Source organism: Ambystoma mexicanum, chromosome 9, assembly GCF_040938575.1.
Source record: "Ambystoma mexicanum isolate Mex_15411 chromosome 9, UKY_AmexF1_1, whole genome shotgun sequence".
In the NCBI taxonomy this organism is placed as follows: Eukaryota; Metazoa; Chordata; class Amphibia; order Caudata; family Ambystomatidae; genus Ambystoma; species Ambystoma mexicanum.
In genome coordinates this window covers 325,780,199-325,793,031 of record NC_090931.1, presented here as the reverse complement: position 1 = coordinate 325,793,031, position 12,833 = coordinate 325,780,199, and the positions used below count along the sequence as shown (strand labels likewise).

The 12,833-nt window shown below is 48.3% G+C and overlaps 1 protein-coding gene across 1 annotated transcript in view; it reads left to right on the top strand.

Moving 5' to 3' along the window:
• The window catches only part of MYBBP1A (MYB binding protein 1a), a 1,153,837-nt gene that overhangs the window by 857,576 nt on the left and 283,428 nt on the right, over positions 1 to 12,833 (top strand). The gene's annotated exons all lie outside the window — the stretch shown is intronic.

Genomic DNA, 12,833 nt, shown 5'->3' with positions numbered 1-12,833 from the left:
CTGAAACTGCACTGAATCTGCAACTGGGCCACTTTCACCGACCTCGGTCCTGGGCCCAGCCACTCTCCACTTGCACTGCCTCCCTGGCAACCTCTGCACTGCGGGACTGTCTCTGTATCCCTACAGCCCCCCCCTTCCCAGCACTCGTCTGCACTTACTTTGCACTGCCAGCAGCTGGCCCTATTTTATTTTATTCTACTTACTTGTACTGCACTTCCCCCCTCCCCTTGCACTTTTCCCTTCCCCCTACCCCTGCACTTGCGCGATCTGAATGACACCTGGCCTAGTAGGATCGTTATCTGTCTTCCCCTTGTTTCCCCCCTCCCTGCCTCGTCGCGCCTTGAAACACTTCTATATAGGCGTGTTACAAATGCCATATCATATATCAGTTAAGCGCTCACCTCTGTCTGGAAATAAGTGGTGTTAACTAAGACTTGTCTGATAAGGAATAAGGAGTATATATATAATAATAGTAACTGTGTTTAGAGTGAATTACAATAATAGTGCTGGAGTGTTTCAATAAGTGTGTATTTAAATAAATAATTATATACCTTGATACCAAAGCTCTGGTCAGTGTTTACTTGTGCTAATGTATCTGAGTGCCTATTTTGTATACTTTGCATACTGCCTAACTCTTCGTGAGGGAAGTCTGACTGCTCAGCCACAGCTACCAGGTAAATCTGGGTGGTACAGACTGCTACCAAGTGAGTTTACTGCCAACACCTGTAGTCCTAAATCTTTTGCAGTGGTCCCCAAGGGAACTGCACAGGTTTCTGCCTAACAACCGGCGAGGCACCCCTTGATAAAGAAGGTAAAAGACTTTACGCCCTTGGAAAGAGGGTCACGGCCGCATCAGCTTTTTCAACACTTATTGCCAATAATACCACCTTATTGGCCAGCTACGCGGATGCTCATTGGGCCTTGCTACAAGAAGGCCTACAGGAGGTTCCCAAACCACTACGAACTCGTCTCCTGGTCACAGTGACTGAGGGCAGACAAGTGAACCAAAGCATACTTAAAAACAATTTGGAGTCTACCGAAACAGCTGGTGGATATCTGGCTCAGGGTACACTCCTGAAGAGACACGCGTGGCTAAGGAACTCTGTGTTCAAGCCAGAGACGTGAACATCACTTATAAACAAACCTTTGGAAGAATCCAACCTGTTTGGGAAAGCGGTCGACAAGGCCCTCAAGACTGCAAAAAAGGAGCATGACACCCTGAAAACGCTAGACCAAATTACACAAAGACCCTCTACAAAACGAGGATCTGGGTCCAAATGGCTTTTTTGTGGCCAACACTTCCCTCAACAACAGTACACCTCAGGAAACAATTGGTCCTCTCCACAGGGAACCAGCGGATACACCGCCCCGTATCCCCAGAGGGGTCAGCGTTGTGGGAAGGGGCCGGAACTCTACCCCCATAGGCTCCCCGGCCTCAGGTTCAAAATGACCCGAAGATTCAGGTCCCCACCCATGCCTCCCCAGTCGGGGGCTGGCTAACATCGTTCCTTCAGGCATGGGAGGGGATAACTACAGACCAGTGGATGCTAAAGACCGTGGCCCATGGGTACTGTATAGAGTTCAACCAGTCCCCAACATTCAGACCTCCACGAGCAAGACGACTGACACCAGACTATCTTCGTATCCCTCTTCACGAAGTAGAGACACTACAAGAAAAGGGAGCCATGGAAGTCATACCTCTGTCACAGGTAAAAGAAGGTATTTATTCTGTGTACTTCCTTGTACCCAAAAAGGATCGAACCATGCGCCTTGTATTAGATCTGCGCCCAGCGAAACAAAACTGTAAAGCCACAAGTTCTGCATGGTCACTCTGCAGGAAGTAATTCCCCTGATATCACAGGGGTATTACATGGCAACCCTGGACATGAAAGATGCATACTTTAATATTTCAATGTTGCCAGCGCACAGAAAATACCTCGGATTTATGATACAAGACTAGCATTATCAGTTCAAGGTACTACCCTTCGGCATATCATCTGCACCAAGGGTATTTACAATGGTACTAGCGGTGGCAGCAGCACATCTGCACAGGCAATCCATCCCGGTCTATCCTTACCTCGACGACTGGCTCATAACAGGGGACTCTTACAAAACCTGTCTGTCAAATACCCAAAAGACGATGGATCTTTTATTCAGTCTGGGATTCTCCCTCAACAAGAGAAAATCCAGCCTAGACCCCAGTCAGGTCAAGCAGTTCCTAAGGGCTCTAATTCGAACAAAGGACGGCCTCGTCTTCCCGTCCAACAAGAGGGTCCAAAACATGCTGTTTCAAATCGCTCAGTATGTCGCCAGTCGAGAGGTGACGGTACGCAAGGCTATGCGACTGTTAGGAATGATGGCGTCATGTATTTACTTGGTTCCTCACGCGCGTTTGCTCCTGCGCCCAATGCAGGAGTGGCTCAACAGCCAGTGGTGTCGGGCCAGCGGACAATGGGACGATCTAGTGGTTGTCTCGCCAGCCCTCGTTCTCTTGCTACGGTGGTGGTCGAGGGACAACCTCTTGAAGGGAAAATCTTTCACCAACCCTGCAGTGGAAGCCACTCTAACTACAGACTCAACTCTCACAGGGTGGGGAACTCACCTGCTTCAACAAACAGCGCACAGAGTTTGGTCGTCAGACATAGCATCCAACCACATAAACCTGTTGGAACTGTTGGCATTGTTCACAGCACTAAAAGCTTTCCAGACACAACTGCAAGGAAAGACAGTACTGATCCTCACAGACAACACCATGGCCATGTACTAGCTGAACAAACAAGGGGGCACTCACTCTCCAGGGCTGTCCAAACTATCGAACATTTGGAAGTGGGCTCTCAAATGCAACATGTTCCTGTTATCACAACATGTTCCAGGGGAACTCGATCTTCTGGCAGACTTACTCGGCAGAGATTTCCCGTTGCCCATGGAGTACGAATGGCGATAACAAAGACATCGTCTCCAACGTTTTCGCAGAATGGGGCTTCCCAGAGATTGATTTGTTCGCAACTCTGGAGAACACTCAATGCCAAGATTACGCCTCCAGGTCCTCCCAGAACTGCTCCAAGGGCAGCGGCTTCTGGAATACATGGTCAGGGAAATTTGTTTACGCTTTTCTCCCCTGACTCTCCTACTCAACAAGATAGTGCATAAGATGCACCAGGAACCAGTCGCCATGATATTGGTGTCCCCCATGTGGGCCCGCCAACCCTGGTTCGCTCATCTGATGGAGATGTCTCTATCTCCCCCCCAGTGAAACTACCTTGTCTGCACAGCATGTTGCAAGACAAAGGGGAGACGCTTCACCCATGCCCACAGACATTGAACTTAGCGACCTGGCTCCTGAAATCAGAGTTTGGGCACCTGCAGCTCCCTCAGAGATGGATGGACATTCTCAGGGAGGCAAGAAAACCAAACACTCGATATTGCTATTCCAGTAAGTGGAAAGGTTTGTCATCTGGTGCAACTGAAAGAGCATTAACCCGATTAACTGCTCTCCCACATACATTGTTTTGTACCCAACTCATTTACTTGACTCAGGCCTGGTCTTTAACTCTCTTAAGGTTCACTAAGCTGCGCTTTCAGCCTACACTACATCACAATAGAAAGTGTTGTGTTGGAAGAAACCAGTTATTAAGGCTTTCACGGAGAGAGTGAAAATAATTCACCCTCCGATTTCTAACCCGGCTCCCGGATGTGACCTAAACGTGGTGTTGACTAGACTTATGGGGCCTCCCTTCGAGCCCATGCACAAAGAGTCTTAAATATCTCACCTATAAGACTGCTTTTTTAATAGCTATTACCTCCATTAGGAGAGTAAGTGAACTACAAGCGCTCTGTCCTAGATCCCTTTGTAACAGTTCACAAGGATAAAGTGGTTCTATGCACTCACCCTATGTTTGCGCCTACAATTATTTCTAAGTTCGCGCCTACAATTATTTCTAAGTTCCATGTGAACCAATCAATAGAACTAACAACGTTCTTTCAAAACCCTTCAAGCATCGGAGAAAGAAGCCTGCACACACTTGATATACGCAGAGCAGTCATGTTCTACATGAAAAGAACTTGACCACTAAGAAACACTAATCAGTTTTTCGTTTCAGTCGCGGCAGGAAGAGGAGGAGATGCGGTCTCCAAATCCACTATGTTTAGGTGGATTGTCAAATGCATCACACTCTGCTACATTTGTGCTAAGAGAGATCTGCCCTTCAAGCCTAGAGCACATTCTACTCAAGGCACTGGGGCTTCCATAGCATACATTGCAAATATTCCCCTTGAGTCCATTTACAAAGCGGCAACCTTGAGTTCTGTACACACCTTTACAAAACACTATTGCCTAGACACTCACTCTAGGTCTGATTCACAGGTGGGACAGGCGGTACCAAGACATCTTTTCACGAATCGCCTCCAACTCCGGGTACTGCTCGCTAGTCTATGCACAGCATGTGATTCTAAGCAGATTAACATACATCAGAAGACATGCATTACTTACCGTAAAAGCATTTCTGATGATTGTATCTGCTTAGATTCACATGCTCCCACCCTTCCTCCCCGCTAGGATGGAAGGAACATAGACGTCTTACTACTTTCTCTCTTTTCTGTACTCACTCACAATAGTCATAAGGCTCCCTAACGGCAGAAAAAATACAATCGGAGGGACCTCGACGCGTGAGGGATCTTGGGTACACAACACACGACACGTCACTTAGGGATAGTGTTACAGGCACGCCCATGTCAACTTCCCCTTTCGATTCTTGAAAGACAAGATGCAATACTCCGCGGTTACCACTGGATGTCGTATGCACAGCATGTGAATCTAAGCTGATACAACCATCAGAAATGCTTTTACGGTAAGTAATGCTATATATATATATATATATATATTTCTGAGGCTTGTGGAATCTGCTTAGATCACATGCTGTGCATAGGCCGACATCTAGTGGAAGCTGCGGAGTATTACAGTTTGTTTTTCGAAGTCGAAAAATGGGCGTCGACACAGGGCGTGCCAGTAATACTATCCCTAGTGTGACGTCCCCTGTACCCATGATCCCTCACGCGTCTAGGATCCCCAGATTGTTTTTTTCCGCCATTCTGGTCGGAAGCACTTCATCGGAGTTCCCTGGCTTTGCCATATTTTCACTCTAAACTAATTCTAATTTGCCCCGTTTGACCAACCTTTCGTCGATCAACATCTCGACGCCGAACCGGGGAGGAGATCAACGTCGAATACCCGACGGATTGGGCCTTGAGGCTTCCGCCTCGGCTCGGGCCTGGGCCGCTGGCCTCGGCCCTACAAGTAGGGAGAGTGGGGGTGGTACACTTCCACACTCGACACCTTATTACCTACACACACTTGCCCGCTGCCCACAGGCGCGTATGGAGGGTACGCCCTTTCAGTTTTGCCCCAAGTGTAATAAGAAATACCCTTGGGTAGATAAGCACGCTACGTGCAACCTTTGCCTACCCAGAGACCACCCCGAGACGGGTTGCAGGGCCTGTAGTAGGTTTAAGGCCAAAACTCTTAAGGACCGCTCCACCAAGCGTTGGGCCCACCACGCCAAGCTAGCAGCTATGGAGGCGGAGGGTACCTTCAGCGACGGCAGCGACGCCGAACTTTCGGACGGCGAGGGCACCAAGGCGTCGAAAGACAGCCGAACGCACGTCCCCGGCCTCGGAAGGTCGTCCGTCCCGGCGACTATGGGGAAGTCCCCCGGCGACAAAAGCGTTACACATACACACGCTAAACACAAAAAATCCACCCGAGATTCGACGTCGTCGAAACCTCGGAAAGAGGCACAGAAGGAGCGGTCCGAAAGGACGTCCTCTGGGCGGTCCCGGTCGAGGTCGCTGCACGACGTCAGGCAAGCCTCCACACTTGCACAGAGTGCCTCGACCATTAATATCCCGGAAGATCATTCGTCCGGAGACGAACACGACTTCCACCCCCAGCCTGCACCCCAGGAAAAGGGTACATCACTTGGGAGTAAAGAGGGCCCAGTTTCGAAGGCTAGTTCGAAAGACAGGGATTCCACCTCCGATCCTCGACGCCAGGCGTCGAAAGATAAGGGAAAGGGGAAACACACTTCCACCCACGGGGAAGGGGGTAAACAGCAAAGGAAACAACCCTTGCAGTCCTCCACTACAAAAGAACTGACCAAGTCTTCTCAGGGCCAATCCATAGAAAGTCCCAGCAAGGTCACCCCAAGCTCAAAACTCTGGTCATGCGAGGACATTGACAGAGTAATGTCAAGGATGTCTTCCTTGGCGAATTTTTTCGAAAGACACCCTGAACAACTCATAGCTTTAAACCCTCAGGAAGATTCTCCCTCAGGGTCAAGGGACCCTATCCCCTCAAATAAAAGACCCCGGGTCGAGACACCATTTAGGCCTTTAGACCCCATCGAGGTCCAACCCTATTCTTACCTCTTCCCTACAGACCAAGGAAACTCTTCCCTTATAGAAGGTCAGGAAATTGACACGCCAGAAGATCCTGCAGGATCAGATTATTACGGCGAAGACGAAGACGAGGATGAGCCAGAAAATAGCCCAGATATTTTCAGAATGGACTCACCAGTCGAAAGGGAAGCCCCAGTGTCTGATTCCCCGATAGATAATCAGCCCCTCCTGAATGAACTGCTCTTTCGGGCAGCTAACCACTTCCACATAGACACACAAGGTGCCCAGGAAGAATGGGACTTTGCGGAAGAACTAATAGGGGAAAGGAAGCCAGTAGCCCAGACCATTCCCATCCTAAAATCTGTTCAACGCAGAATAGCACCATCCCTTGTCAACCCAAACCTGACAAGACCTGTAAATCCGAGAGTGGAGAAGCTGTTTAAAGCAGCCCAGTCGGACCCCCTATATATTAGAGGTCAACTTAAGCCAGACTCTCTAGTAGTAACCAACACCCGCAAAAGAGCTGGTACACCATTATCTTCCTCTGAGGCTCCCCCCGACAAAGAAAGTAAAAAACTTTATGGTTTTGGCAGGAAAGTAGCTTCCACGGCAGCCTACCAAGCCAGAATCGCGAATTCCACCACACTGTTGGCTAGCTACAACTGTCACCAGTGGGAAGAAGTGGCAGCACTAATAGACTCTGCTCCCGAACCCCTTAAAAGCCAGCTAGCTCGCATTTGTGCGGAAGGAAGGAACGTGTCAGGCTGCACTGTAAAAGCAACTCTGGACGCCGCTGACAATGCGGGTAGACTTATAGCAGAGGGGACTGTCATCAAAAGGCATGCTTGGTTGAGGCAGTCGGGATTCAAAGCAGAAACTCAAGCTGCGCTCTTAGACAAACCAGTGGAAAGTGATCTCCTGTTTGGGAAGGCAGTCGAGGACGCTCTAAAAAACGCTAAGGAAGAATTCGACACCCTCAAATCCCTTGGCCAGTTAACTACCAAACCACCTAACCAAAGAGGGAATGGCAATTTTCGTCGCTCCCGCGGCCAAAATTCCAATAGAGGAAATAGCTACTCCCACACCCAGGGTACACAGTGGAACACCAGCTCACAACAGTCTACCCAGGCGTATGGTAGGGGTAGTAAAAGAGGACGTGGTAGAGGCAGAGGCAGCCCCAGTAAAGGAGGAGGCACGCCTCCACCAAAGCAGTGACGCTCAGTTCAGGGTCCCTTCCCATGCAACCCCAGTAGGGGGACGAATATCAAGTTTCACCCAGGCATGGGAAGGGATAACATCCGACAGATGGGTGCTGTCAACAGTATCCAATGGGTACTGCATAGAACTACTGCAACGTCCCCTAAACCATCCTCCAAGACAAAAAGTCCACTCTTTACAACATCAGAAGATCCTCCTCGAGGAGATCGCCATTCTGCTAGAAAAGGACGCGATAGAACTCGTCCCGGGACACCAGGTAAACAAGGGTATCTATTCAACTTACTTCCTTGTGCCAAAGAAAGATTTAACAATGCGCCCAGTTTTGGACTTACGGCCTGCCAACAAGTATGTCAAGCCCCAAAAATTCCGTATGACCACACTACAAGAGGTAATCCCACTCCTAAAAAAGGGGGATTACATGGCAACCTTGGATATGAAAGATGCCTATTTTCATATTTCCATGCTCCCGGCGCACAGGAAATACTTGCGCTTCAAGGTGGACAGTCGCCACTACCAATTCAAGGTACTGCCCTTCGGGATAGCTTCAGCACCAAGGGTATTCACCAAGGTACTGGCGGTGGCAGCTGCACACCTACGCAGGGAGGCAATCCCAGTGTACCCTTATCTGGACGACTGGCTCATAACGGGGGAAACCCCAGGAATCTGCAGGTCAAACATTCAGAGGACCATCGACCTCCTCCACGAATTAGGCTTCTCCATCAACGAGAAAAAGTCAAGTCTGGTGCCAAGCACCTCAAAACAGTTTCTAGGAGCTATCCTAGATACTCAGAAAGGATTAACCTTCCCTTCGGAAGAAAGAATTCGGAACATACTTCTGCAAATTCCGCATTATCAGTCAGGTTAACAGATAACAGTACGCAAAGCTATGCGGTTACTGGGCATGATGGCGTCATGCATTTACCTGGTCCCCCACGCGCGTCTGCGCATGCGTCCCATGCAGGAATGGTTGGCGAAACAGTGGTCTCAGGCAAGTGGTCAGTGGGACGATCTAGTGGTCGTTTCGCCAACACTCGTACAGAACCTACTCTGGTGGACAAGAGAAAATCTCGCAAAGGGGAAACCCTTTTACGATCCCGAAGTACAGGCAGTGGTGACTACAGATGCATGCCTGACGGGGTGGGGAGCTCACCATCTCCACCACACAGCTCAGGGTCTCTGGTCTCACTCAGTAGCCAAGAACCACATCAATCTGCTAGAGCTTCTGGCAGTATTCCGAGCGCTGCAGGCGTTCGAGCCCCATCTACTAAACTTGTCGGTGCAGATCAGGACGGACAGCACGACAGCCATGTTCTATCTGAACAAGCAAGGAGGGACTCGTTCGCCAAATCTGTCCAAGCTTGCCCAGAAAATATGGATATGGGCACTCAGACGGAACATCTTCCTGTCATCGCAACATGTTCCAGGGGAGCTCAATTCCCTAGCGGATGCTCTAAGCAGAGACTCCCTCCCAGAAGAACACGAATGGGTCCTTCACAAAGACGTAGTAGAAGATCTCTTCTCTCAGTGGGGTTTCCCCACTATAGACCTATTCGCCACAAGCGAAAACAAACAATGCCCAGGATTTGCATCCAGGTTCCCACAACCGGACTCCCAGGGGAATGCCCTGTGGATGAACTGGTCAGGGATGTTTGCGTACGCTTTCCCACCAACTCCTCATCAGGAAAGTGGTGTACAAGATGAACAAGGAATCGATGACGCTCATCCTAGTTGCTCCCATGTGGGCGAGACAACCATGGTTTCCACACCTACGCAGGGTGGCGGTATGCGAGCCCATCAGACTCCCAGCCTGGTACAACCTTCTGTCCCAGCAACAAGGTCAAACAGTGCATCAGGAACCCAACTCTATGAACCTAGCAGCATGGCTCCTGAAGTCATAGAGTTTGGACATCTCAAATTACCACAGAGGTGTATGGACATTCTAAAAGAGTCCAGGAAACCAAATACAAGGCACTGTTACTTTGACAAGTGGAAAAGATTCGTTATCTGGTGCCAGAGTAAACAAATCAACCCGGTTGATTGCACTCCTTCCAACGTTGTAACATACATGCTCCACCTGCTGGATGCAGGGTTGGTTTTTAACTCTCTGAAAGTACACCTGGCAGCCCTCTCAGCCTACACCACATCCCATAACAAGGTTTCGTGGTGGAAAGTACCAGTGGTTAAAGCCTTCATGGAAGGAGTAAAGAGACTTCACCCTCCTATATCGAACCCACCGCCAGGATGGGATCTCAACGTGGTGCTATCTAAGCTCATGGGGCCCCCCTTCGAACCCATGCATAAAAGTAGTCTCAAACACCTGACTTATAAAACGGCCTTCTTAGTAGCCATTACCTCCATAAGAAGGGTCAGTGAAATTCAGGCTCTGTCAGTGCAAGATCCTTACTTTACTATCCACAAGGACAAACTGGTTTTACGCACACACCCTAGATTCTCACCAAAATTCATATCCAAGTTCCATGTAAACCAGTCCATCGAGCTTCCGGCTTTCTTCCAAAACCCACAAAGCTCAGCTGAGGTGAAACTACACACCCTAGATGTGCGTAGGGCGGTCTTATACTATGTAAATAAAACCAGACCGCTAAGGAAAACAGATCAACTGTTTGTCTCCGTAGCTACAGGCAGAGAGGGGGATCGCGTCTCTAAGGGCGCTATCTCAAAGTGGATTATCAACTGTATACAGCTGTGTTACTCTCTTTCTGAAAAGACTCTGCCTTTTACGCCAAGGGCCCACTCTACCAGAGGCATTGGGGCCACTCTGGCTTTCATTGCAAACGTTCCCCTTGACACCATTTGCAAAGCAGCTACTTGGAGCTCTATTCACACTTTTACTCAGCATTACTGCATTGACACTCATTCCAAGGCAGATACACAAGTGGGACATGCGGTTCTAAGACACCTGTTTGCTCATGACCCTTCTCACATCCCACCTCCTTCTTCTGGTACTGCTCGCTAATCTATGCACAGCATGTGATCTAAGCAGATTCCACAAGCCTCAGAAGGGATACATTACTCACCGTAATCTTACCTTTCTGTCTATCTGCTTGGACTATCTGTACTCACGCTACTCCTCATGCTACCTCATGTCAGGAAAAATACAATCTGGGGATCCTAGACGCGTGAGGGATCATGGGTACAGGGGACGTCACACTAGGGATAGTATTACTGGCACGCCCTGTGTCGACGCCCATTTTTCGACTTCGAAAAACAAACTGTAATACTCCGCAGCTTCCACTAGATGTCGGCCTATGCACAGCATGTGAATCTAAGCAGATACAAGCATCAGAAATACGATTACGGTGAGTAATGTATCCCATATATCATTACTTACCGTAAAACCATTTCTATATATATTCCAAAAGAAAACAAGCCGATACCTTAATTAGTCTAACATAGTCATTTATTTTGCAACATTTTGTGGAATTTCTCCACTTCCCCGGGCATGGATGGAGTAAAGCCTTTGAAAAATATTACAGCCTCGAAACACCCAATTATGTGTCTGTGTACCTGATTTGTAGTTGGGCTTAGAGAGGCATGTATTAGATGTAGAACTCCCCCACACATTGCATTCTGCAAGGTCTAAATGGTACACTGTTAAGTGGGACAGGGGTCAGTGGAACTGAAGAGCAGGGAAAGGAAAAAACAGCCCACCTTGTTTGTGCTCACAGGTAGGCAGTAGGGGATGAGTTATTGTCAGTCATTGTAGGTGCAGTCCAGTTGAAACTTGCTACGTCAGGCCAGTCCCTTTTGCAAGATCAGTGTTTGCACAATCATCAACTGTTGGGCAAAGTTTGAATGCAGTACCCTCTGGGAACACTACAAACAACTATATCTGTAGGTATAGGCAACCCAACCTTTGGTATGAGCTTGTACTACACAGTTTTGGTAGCGTGTTGAGCATCCAGGCTGATCTAAAGAGGGGAAATGTGAGCTGTAGTGGAGGTACACAAAGATTCACAGGTATTCAAATAAACTCTTACACTTAAGGTTTCTTGCATAAACAATTTATGTATCAGTCTGTTATAAAGCCTTCTTCTGAAGAGAGCAATAGAATAGTAACACACAAATCTACTTTTACACTGTACACTTTTGAGTTTCTGAATTAGACAAGGCCCCTTTGGGATGGCCCACAGACACAACCTACACCCACAGGTGACTTCAGCCACAAGGGTGCTGGGCACATTAATACCTTACTGTTGGCATTCAGAATACTCTTAAAAAGTAAGTAAAAGGCAAAGGTTATTAGAACACAAGAAGTTAACAATTTTCATAAGCGGGACAAATACTTTCAGATAGCACTTAGAAGAGTCATTCAATTCATTAGGGTAAGCCAAAGTCTATAGGCCAAAGTCTTTGTATAGGATGCAGCACTTCAGTTAAGTAAATGGAAAAGTCTTTGCACAAGTTTTTAGGAGTCTTTGATATAAAGAACCACCAAATGTAGGGTTACACACTGATTAGACTTGAGTGGTAGAGGATACAAGCACTTCCACGGTAAGAGGCAAGTTCTCTTAGACTGGTTTTACAGTACCTTGGTAAAGAAGAAAAGATGCAGCTGAAGACTTCTGTTCCTGTGCAGCTCTACAGATCTCACTGTTCCTGGGCCTCAGTTGTGGGGACAAGAGGGAGGACGTCGGGGGACTCCTGCACTGCACTGGCACCGTCAAAGCTGGCAACCGGCAAACTTTACTTTGAATGGCTGTTTTTCGTGTTTCAGCTCCTTGCGTTACAGCAAATAGCAATAAGCTCAGTTCTCCAGCATTGGATCTTTCATGGATTCACCTGCTTAGAATATTCCCCGTCGACAGACTGGGAACCCTCGGTACACTTATAAAGCCGTTTCCAATAGGAAAACGTTCTACACTTTTGTGTCCTATCTACGTCGTTTTGGGCCCGTGCATGCATGCCCCACTAGGACGTAGCGGTATAAATGCCCTGCCCCGCGGCTCCCTTCAGATTTCAACCGTCTCCAAAGTAGTGGGAGCACGTTGTGTAGTCTATTTTGTCTAGGTTGTGCTCTTGGAGTTTCTCCTGATGTCAGGAAAAGCGCTGTTCCGCCCGTGCGCTACGTGCGGGTTGAAGGTGTACGAGGGGGACGGACATATGGATTGCATATATTGTCTACACCCTCATCATTCGGCGGACAAGTGCGACATATTTAAGGACTTCTCCCAGAAGACTCTTAAAGATCGAAGTCAAAGACT